Genomic DNA, 11,211 nt, shown 5'->3' on the forward strand with positions numbered 1-11,211 from the left:
ACTGTGGTGCAGCCAGCAGAAGCCTAGTAGCTGATATGCTCCAGGGATCTCTGCAGACAGTGAAAGGAAATGATGACTGAACAGCCATAAAGGGGCAAAAAAGAAGCTAAGCTAAAACACGCCCCATACTCCACATCATAGAGTACCAGTATATCATGAAGTATTCTATCATACACATGTAAAACACATATCATGAGACTTTCAAAAAGGCCCAGTTCATGATGTTCCCCTTCTCAGCATCATGTGGACTCAGCTGCATAGACCAGGAATGAAGGAGTTAGTTTGGAGAAATACCACAACAGAACCTGCATTTGGGGTTTTGTGCCCAACAGGGCCCCTTTTCCTATACAGTGCCTACTACTTGGGAGATGTTGATGGAGGAAAGGCTGTTTAGCTAATACTCTACTAGGATCGTGGAAAGAGACTCTAGACACCTCACTGGTGTACAATATCCCCAACCATGTGGTGCATGTGTACATTTTTCATAACCCTGGAACTCAGCTTTCTTCAAAACAGTATAACTGTAAGCATTTTAGGCATGTGTGTTTTTAAATAGTTCTGTACAGCTACAGTGTAACCACTAAGTTATTTCATATAATTTCAGTATTAACAAGGCAAAAATATAACCAAAGCTGATTTAAAGGGATCAGAGCCCTTCATAGTTCTCAAAGAAGCTATGCCTGTATTGTGGATTTGATTTTCCCCAATGTCTTTTATGCTCTCAAATATTTATTTATCAGTTTCCAAACCATGTAAAAGGGAGAGGGGCAACATAAGGTCAATAAAATCTAAAGTCATGATAAATAGTAATGGCCCCAATGATCTTGGAAAGGAAATGTGTTTTCACATCAACTGTCCATTTAATCTTCCTACGCTGGACACTTTTTGAACACTGTAAACAAGGAATGCCAACTAAATGCAGTACTGATAAGATTTCCAAACCTTATCATGCCCATAAATAATATGCGCTGGAAAACTTGAGTTACTTTGTTCTGTTAATGGTTGTTTGGATGGTGGTACAGGAGAGGATACAGTTGCAGAACAAACATAAAGTATTAGATAGAAGACAGTGACAGAGATAGCAGAGCAGAAGTTGCTTGACTTTTAGTACTGGCATATTATATAAACAGTGGAATCAAAGGTAACTGTGGTTCTTTCCAGAACTCAATAACAATGTTGGCTTCGTACCTATGGGACCGCCTCTCTTGGTATGCCCCGTGGAGGACCTTAAGGTCCATAAATAACAACACTTTGGAGGTCTCGAGCCTCAAGGAGGTTAGACTGGTTTTCAACTAGGGCCAGGGCCTTTTCAGCACTGACCCTGACGTGGTGGAACGCTCTGTCACAAGAGACTAGGGCCCTGCCAGATTTGACATCTTTCCGCAGGGCCTGAAAGAAGGAGCTGTTCCGCCTGGCCTTCGGCTGAGACTCACTCTGACCCCTTATATGGGATTTGGTATATAAATTTTCCCTTGGCTTTTTTGCTGGTCCATGTAGGACCAGCATGGATAGCTGGCTCGGGTGAATATCTTATGTTTCCTTCCTTTGTGGTCTTGATTTATGGGCTGCTACTAAAATGAGGCTGCATTTTAAGCTGTATTTTAAGCCATATTTTAATTAACTGTTTGTTTGGGAAAGAAAGAAATAATTTTAATTATACACTACTAAAATTGTGCTAATTTTCTTTTGTTTTTGTTTTCTACCATAGATATTAGCTGTGGTTTTAAAATATATAACCCTAGGAGATATGGAGTAGTTCCCATTTTGGTTACCAATTTTAAATGACAAATTGAAAAAATCTGACTAGAACTTTTGCGAATATAAGTCATAATACCTTGCCTCTAGTTTGTGTAAAAAAAAAGCCTACTGTACAAAGATAAAATTTATATTGCTTGTCTCCCCACTTTTGCCTCTGGCCCAAACCACCACTAGCATGTAACCCCAGAAGATTGCCCTAAAGGGCATGTTTCTTACCACTGAGCTAACAGAATACATCTAATTGGAAATCTAGGACAAACATGAACACCATATTGCGACAAATATGAACAGTAGACTCACCATCTGCCCGTGCTGGAAAAAAAACAAATACATTGGCATTTAGCAGCCTATACAGAAAAACATCCTCTTTTATGCAATACCCACAGGGAATTAAATAAGGTTGATTTTTTATTTGAATTATTAAACTAGAGTTATGAAGATCCTTTTATGAGGGTTGTTGTTTAGTTGTTTAGTCATGTCCGACTCTTCATGACCCCATGGACCATACAGTGCTCATGGAACACAAGAAGGGCAATGGAAACTTTTTCATACATATTATTATTATTATTATTATTATTATTATTATTATTATTATTATTCTGGGTTGCCCCAGCCATTCTGGGCGGTATTAAATATTATTAGCCTCCTGTTCTGTCCGCACTAAGTGCTGTTCCTCATGTTACTGTTTGAAATGGAAATGTCACCCCTAGATAGTTTTCCATTATCATTTTCAGATGAACTTTTCAGGAATCAAAATATTACTCCTTTTTAAAGAGAAATTCACATGTTCCTGTTTCTTCCTTCTCTTTCAGAGGCTGCTCACATGTTCCATCTTTAAGTTAGAGTGTCCATTTTGTATGAAGAATATTTCTTAGGAATGTACTTGCATGCATCAATGGGTGGCAGTTTCCCTCTCCCAGGAAAAATGCATGAAAACTAACAGGTTTTCAGATGTGATCGACATCAGCTCTTACCATGGGCATTCAGAAGAAAACATCATGTGAAACAGATTTTATAAAATCATCTGGAATTAATCTAATGAAATCAAGAACCTCCTTTGTTTATGCATATTTCTGTGAAGCTGGGAGATAGGAAACACTCTATCCAAATCTTTTTTTCCAGAACTCAAAAGTTCAAATGGTGGCCAAAAGCTTACTTACACCCTAGTTCCTTATTTCCCTCCCCCCCCAAACCTATTTTAACTATTTGTAGGGTGGGTACATGCCTTTGATAATATCCTGCACCAAAATGAAGAAAAGCAATAGGCCAAGCATGATTCAATGTAATCTCATAGAGAATGCTCTCCTAATTGTGTGAGTGTACGATTTGCAGTGGCACAAAGCTAATTGTGAGATTTCTTATTTGTTACTTTCATCTGGGGCAATCACACATTTAGGACTGTTCCTCAAACATGACAGTATTGATTGGAGAAAATCATTGTGGGTGTCCCAGGGATCAGTCCTTCAGTCATGAAGATATAGGATACAGGCCAAAGTTTATGTTGGGTTTCAGGGTCATTTTAAGTTTCCCGTAAATATCTGGGAACTAGCAATCAACATCATTTTCAAAAATGAAAACTGAGTGTGAAAGGTTTGGGGGATGAAAGGCATGCTTAAAGCATTCCCCAATCACAGTTTTTCACTTGAAATCAACCTCTCCTTTCACTAGAGTGGATTCTGTATAAAGAATGAAGCATTTTAATATCCAGGTGTGTGCAGAAACCACTCACATGGTGAGGTGGAGCTGCTTCACTAGCATCCCAGCAGGTGGGTCACTGCTTACTAGGAGATACCGTGGAAGTTCCCAGGTTGTAGGGAAGTCAGTTCAGTGAAAACACATTGGCAGAAGTGCCCCACCAACAGGGAAGTTCATGTAGCAAATCCACCCTGTCCTTCAAGCTGCTTCTGGCTGTATGGCTTCTGTCTTCATAATAATTTATTTATTTTGAATTTATACCATACTGTTCCTCCCAAAGGGTTTCAATGCAGAACAATGAAGCTAAGAGCAGAATATCTCTCAAATCCTATCTGAGTGTGTGTTTCTCTTTACTGTATTCTCACAGAACTTAAAGTCCATCATTTTGGCAGTCAAGTTTCCAATGTTAGTCCTACTCAGAGTAAAACACATTACAATTAATGGACATGACCACTGTAGGCCGATTTCAATGGGTCTTCTCTAAGCAGGATTATCATTGGATACGACCTGTTTTCTAGACCTGAAACAGATAATATTTTAAATCCCATGATACTTGGAAAAAGCAAAACAAAGTGAGTTCTTACCGGTAGTTTCTGGTGTGGTGGTTGTGGTATCAGGAATGACTGTGTAACCTGTAGTAGAAGGAATTGGAAAACAACATTGCAGGTATATGTGTATAACTGTGACATCTCCTTAGAGGGGCGACTCCTGAGTCTTCCAGTCTACACCATTAACCTATGCCCCCAAGCATACTGGGATAACTTGGTTGGTGCTATGTATGTCTCCTAACAACATAGTAACCCGTTGCATGGCCCTACTCAATAAGCTCATGAGCACAAATCATAACTGCTCAGTAAAAAGGACATCTGGAGCATCTGTGAAGGAGGGGTGGATGGAAGAGAGTCAGGATCAGACCAAGACATTTTCCTTCCTTAGGCATCAAGATGCTGGCCCCACCATTCCATGCACAGTAGCTGACTGGACTGGCAGTTCAATCTTATTTCAATGCTGGCTATGGGACAATGTCCTCCATCACTTCTGAATGGAGCAGGCTAGATGCAGACATCAGAACAGGCCACATGGCACATGCAACTACCCTTCAATAACAGTGTACAGCCAGGGTGTTCAGGAGAAGCAGCCTGGGGCTGTGGCCACTTCCCTACCCATCCAGCACAGTTCCCCACACCTGCCCATACAAGAGACATTTTGGAAAAATGAAAATAATCAGTATGTAAAGTATCTAAAGATTGCTTAGAATGCAACCCTAAAATATTGTGGTGGACTAATTTAAGATGTACCTTATTACTGATTTTTTTTAGAAGTGCTATATTGACACAGTTAGTTTCCCATGAGCTCAAGGGAACATTTTGTTGAGTTCTGGCATTTGCTCTCTCTCTCTTTTAAGCTATACAAATAATTCATGCTTTACTTTCATCTAAAGTTCAAAACCTATCCTGGCTCTTTCATAAAAACTGATTTATGGAGTCAGATCAAGGCCTCTCTGACCATCAGTTCATTTCTAACCGTGATCATTTCTGGATAACTGAAGAGGCATCAAATACAAAATCATCCTGCTATAGTCATGCTTCATAACTTTGCAAATATGTCCCCAAATTGTTGCCAAAATCTGTAAGTGGAACTTAGGTAAACAAACTTGCTACATCTAATGTACTCTGGGATTACCTGAGACACCTGGCAAAGCCAATGTACTGAACAGCATCACCCAAGCAACCATCACTGTGGAATCCATCTCGTCAAGACTTCTGTCCAGGTACAAAAAGCTCCCCAACTCAAATGCTTGTGATAAACAGCACTGTTGTGTATATGTACTTTTCTGTCTCTGCCATAAATCTTATGACGCGTTTTATTTGTTCATCCCATATCTTACTTTTAACATATCCTTATCTACCCAAAGGTGAAGCATTTGGGTCATAATGTTGGCTGCAGAAGAAGACTCCATTGACACATGGAAGCCCTTATTTGTGTATATGAGGCAAGGAAATGACTTCATGGATGAGAGGATAATTTTCTTTGACTGGAAACCATTTGCTGAAGTGGGGCAAAGCTCTTCATTTGCACACCAAAGGGAGGGCAAAGGGCAAAGCACTACCATAAATTTTTAGCAGTGAGTGGAGGGGTATTCAACATAGATTTATGGCCCATGGGTGCAGCAGGAATGATACACACTAGTGCTCAGTGAAATTAGGCCACAGCTTTATACAACAGGTAAGGAGTAGCAAGGCAATGGGTAAGAATTGGATCATCATTCCAATCAGACCTTGCTGTTGGAATGGTCTTCTGGGAAGTACCTAATGTACTTTGAATTTGACCAGTGTTGGATCCTGGTATGGGGTAACCCAAGCATCCAGGAACCTATGGGGCAACCAGAAGATGGGTTTAGACAAGGCAAGGCCCAACCCAAGCTGGGACATGTCTGTTTCCCCTGAAGGGAGAGGAAAGGTGCTGGACCATCCCTAGAGGACACTGGACCAACCCACCACTGATTTGCAACAGCTGGCCTTGACACCAGACATCTGGGTGGGGAGGTTAAAGGCGAAAATTTGTTGGTTCGATGTGAATGAGTTTTGGGCTAGGGCGAGGTTGAGGCTTTGTTTATTCGCTAATTAGTGGGTCAAAGTATGGCTTTGTTTATTATTTGAGTATTGTTAATGTTATTTGCTACCATTTGATACAGCTGCTATGTTCTTCTGTTTTTCCATAAATGTTATATAGTGGTACCTCGGGTTACATACGCTTCAGGTTACATATGCTTCAGGTTACAGACTCCGCTAACCCAGAAATAGTACCTTGGGTTAAGAACTTTGCTTCAGGATGAGAACAGAAATCATGCAGCAGCGGCGCGGTGGCGGCAGGAGGCCCCATTAACTAAAGTGGTGCTTCAGGTTAAGAACAGTTTCAGATTAAGAACGGACCTCCGGAACGAATTAAGTACTTAACCCGAGGTACTGCTGTATTGTATTAAATAGTAATGTATTATCCCCCCCTTTTTACCCTATGGCATTATGTATTTTATATTTTTCTTTACTGTAAGTCCCTTGGATACCTTTGGGTGACAAGTGACTAATATGTTAATAAATAATAAATAATAAAAGTAAGAACAGGAGCTGGACAAGATGGACCATTGGCTGGATCCAGCAGACTCTTCCTATGTTATGTTCTCATTAAAAAAAAATCTAGGGTGAAATGCTCATAATCTCTCTGTGAGAATTTATGAAGAGGAAGTAAAGTAAAGGTCACAAATGAAGGAGGAAATCAGGCTTGGGTAAAATGTAGCAGCTTGCACATTTGTCAAAGGTTGTTCTTGATTGCTCAGGAGAACAGAGAGTTCTTAGGTTGCCAGTGGCAAGAACTTGATTGACAGACTAAAAGTGGAACTTTGTAGAGAAACGTAAGAGTATTTGAAAGCTTAGCAGAGAACTAGAGGAAACAGAGATCTCTTTTTTGGACACCAAGCCTACATACAAAGAGACAGAGTGGGGCAGCAAATGCCGACAAGCTGTGTGCATTCCAAGGTTTTGCCCTGAAGTGCCTAAACTAGTGAGGCAGATGATATATCTATTCACAGAATTCTTGCAGGAACTAGAAGATGTGTCATTTGAATGACCTATAAAAATGCCAGCACTATCCAAAGCAGATATACCAGATATCACGTTGATTAAACGTTTTCTGTTTAATCAAAGAAACACAGTAAAATAAGAAAATCTTAAAATACATCTAAAGGTTGTCAACAGTGTTTAAAAACAACACCTTTCCCCTCCCCATGTCCAGTCTCTAGCAGAATGGCACAGAACAACCAAATTAGTTGTAGTCTTGGGCAGGTTTGATAATCCCAGGCCCTTGTGCTGAGAAGGAGCTGCAGCAGATGACTGATAGTTGTAACAGTGGCTGGAGGTTCCCGTTCTGAGGTGTTTATGTGTGGGAGAGAGCAAGGAGAGAAAGTGAGAGAAAACTTCTGTAGGAAGCCATTGGTCCTGGTGACAGGACTGCATTGTCTGCTAGGGAGCAGCAAGTGCAGAAATGCTTGCTTTCCACATCTATTACTTTTGTATGGCGGTGTGTGCATGATATGTCCTTTCTTGCCTCCTTCACTTCCTTTCCTTTACAAACACACCTTTAAATTTATTTTGAGTAGGTGACACTTGCTACCCATGAGGGAGACTAGCCATCAACGTCAGTCTTCCAACCAATGAAATGCATGCAAGGTTAATACAAAGCAGTGGAACAGGTAATACAAAGCCGCATACTAGAAACAATCCTCAAGATATATACATATTAAACAGATATTCAATACTTTATCACAGTGAATCCATTATCTTATGACCGCTCAGTCATTGGGTTGTATTACAGTTAATATGCGCCAGTGTAACAGGTCTATGATAGTCTGCAGCTAGGGCTTGGGCCCCTAGGATTTTAAGAATTATCATCTGGTCTCTCTTATCATCTATCATCTTCCTTAGGGAAGGTACCTGAGCAGTTGGTGGCTGCACAACTCCAGGTGCTTTTGCATGAGACCGATCACCCATTTCAATCTGGATTCTAGTCTGGTTTTGGCACAAAGACCACTCTGACAGATGATCTATGCTAGGAAAAAGGGGAAAACTGACAATCCTGCATCTTTCAGTAGTTTTTGACACCATTGACCATGGGAACCTTCTTGATCGGCAGCTGTCAGAGAAAGAAGGAATGCAACCCCATTGTTGAGTCACAAATGTGTGTGAACATTTCCAGATGTACACAAAATCTCAAAAATTTGGCAAAAAACTAATGGCCTGTAGAGAAATTTATCCCTTTGAATAAAGTAAGGATGTTGCTGGACTACAATTCCCACCATCCCTTACCATTTGTGATGCTGACTAGGGCTGAAAGGAATTGGAGTTCAACAATATCTGGAGGCCACAGGTTCTCCATCCCTACTATAGAAAAAGTGGGGACTATCTAAGCTAATCAGCTAAACCAACATAAAAAAGGTCTTCCAAACTTTCTGATTTTGCCGATCAGTCTGGTCCCAAGTATTACCATATTTTTTGCTCTATAAGACTCACTTTTTCCCTCCTAAAAAGTAAGGGGAAATGTGTGTGCGTCTCATGGAGTGAATGCAGGCTGTGCAGCTATCCCAGAAGCCAGAACAGCAAGAGGGATTGCTACTTTCACTGTGCAGCGATCCCTCTTGCTGTTCTAGCTTCTGAGATTCAGAATATTTTTTTTCTTGTTTTCCTCCTCCAAAAACTAGGTGCGTCTTGTGGTCTGGTGCGTCTTATAGAGCGAAAACTATGGTACCTTTCCCAGGGAAAATGGTACTAGGTTACAACTCTACATTCCATACTTGGTTGTGGAAGTCTGTGAAGCTCAGTGGGGAAGGAAAACGTTACTTGCATCACATATACTTGGGGGGAGTCATTCTACCCTTTAAAATCTTCCTGCTGTGACTTCTCATCTCGTCAATCATTTGCAACACTAAATTGGTGGCAATGGTTGCACCCATACTTGTGATGAAATGCCAAAGCTGTGATCAAGTTCAAGTGGTACAATGAACATGAATCTCTGGGTAATTCCTTGCAGTGGCTACAATGATACAGAATTGCAGTCACGATGACATATGGGGTTGTTACTGTACAATTGTCACTATGCAAAGGTTCAGTTTGCAGGAGGCTTAATGTTTGACTCCTTCCAATACTGCATGTGATACTATATATAAAATATAACTCCACATATTACTGTTATCACTAACTTCTTGTTTCCCTACACGTAGCTACTCTTTGCACATCCATCTTTTCCTTTCAATACTTAAAGGGCTGGCCCAAAATGTTCTGATGCCTCAGGCAAAGAACAAGATGGTACCTCTTCCTTTCCTGTTCCTTTACAAAAACTGTCTAGATGGGCAGATAAATACTACTTCAACCGTGGTAAGGGGACAGAATCTCCACCACACCTGAGGGTAGTCAGCTTCCTTAGGAAGTGCAGGGCATGCCAAGGCGTCAAAGCTTTGACCCTCTGCTCCTCAGCATCTGCTGCCTCAGATGGCAGCCACACTCTGTCTAATGGTAGGGCTGGCCCTGAACAGTGAAGCCTGATCATTTTATAAATACAATTTTACGAAGCGGTGTCCTCTTTAGACTTTCCTTCCTTTGCTTCAAGCTCTGCTGCTTCAGCCCAATCAACCAGCTGGAGCGTAGCTGTTTGGAGTGGTCATTAGGAGTTTTGGAGCAAGACCTCACCAGTATGTTGATGAGACACAGCTCTACTTCTCCATAATATCTGAATCAGAAGAAGCTGTGAAAGTTTGGATGCAGTGGTGGACTGGAGAAAGGGCCAATAAACTGTGCTTGAATCCAGGGAAGACGGAGGCTCTTTGGGTGGGTGGTTCCCATGTTAGGGAAATTGGCAAGTTCCACCTGAAGGAGCTAGTATATAGTTTGTCAGGTACTCCTGGATACATCTTTGTTACTAGAGGTCCATGGCTAGGAGTGCCTTCTACCAGCTTTTCTGGTTCATCAGCTACATCTTCTGCTAGACAAGGATAGCCTGACCACTGCATTGGCAACCTCAAAGCTGGATTACTGTAATACGCCCTATGTAGGGCTTCACTTTGATCTGGTTGGAAGTTCTAGCTGGTGCAGAATGTGGTGGCCAGATGATTGGGAGCTTCTGGTTGAGAACATGTGGCACCACTGCTAATACAGTTGCGCTGGCTGTCCACCTACTACTGAGCCAGGTTCAAAGTTCTTATTAATTTACAAAGCCCTGAAGAAACCTAGGTCCAGAGTACCACAGGAATTGCTTAAATCCTTCTTATCCTGGCTTGATCATTGAGTTCATCTGCAGGAACATTGTTCATCATCCCCCAAGTTGGTGAGGCTCATTTGACAATTACAAGACACCAAGTCTTTGCTGTCATTGGCCTGGTCCCATGGAGTATTCTGCCAACAGAAATTCGGCAGGTGCCTTTTCTGTGCCAACTTTTAAATGCCTGTTGAAAACTTTTCTCTTCTGACAGACCTATGCAAGCAACTAATAATACATCCTTCGACAATGGTTCATTGATGTCAGTTTTAACATTTTAATTGTTTTTATTATATGGTTTTATGTTTTCATTGCTGTAAAGCATAGTGATGTATTTTTTATGATGCGGCAGTGTACAAATATTTTATATATATACAGTCATACCTCGGGTTAAATACGCTTCAAGTTGAGCGTGTTTGAGTTGCGCTCCTCGGCAACCCGGAAGTAATAGAACGCATTACTTCCGGGTTTCGCCACTTGCACATGCACAGGTGCTCAAAATGACGTCATGCGCATGCGCAGAAGCGGCAAAAAGCGACGCACGCGCAGACGTGCCACCGCTACTTACGTTTACCTCTAGATGCGAACGGGGCTCCGGAACGGATCCCGTTCGTATCTAGAGGTATACCACTGTATATATAAATGCTGTGGACATCTCCTGTGCCTGATTTTAAATGACTGCTGAAAACGTTTCCATTCTGCCAGGCCTATGCAAGCAATTGAAAATTCCTTCTTCCACAGTGATTAATTATTGCATGATTTAAACTTGTCTATGGCTTTTATTGTACAGCTTTTTTTTATTGCTGTAAACTGCTTTGCTTTTTTTTTAATGACCTAGTGGTATATCAATGTTTGTATAAAATATAAATAAATAATTTCCCACCTCCCCAACAGTTTGATGGGGGGGGGGGCATTTGTTCGCATGCATGTGGCAATTTGAAGGATTTTTTATGATCT

This window comes from Podarcis raffonei, chromosome 5, assembly GCF_027172205.1.
Source record: "Podarcis raffonei isolate rPodRaf1 chromosome 5, rPodRaf1.pri, whole genome shotgun sequence".
Taxonomy (NCBI): domain Eukaryota; kingdom Metazoa; phylum Chordata; class Lepidosauria; order Squamata; family Lacertidae; genus Podarcis; species Podarcis raffonei.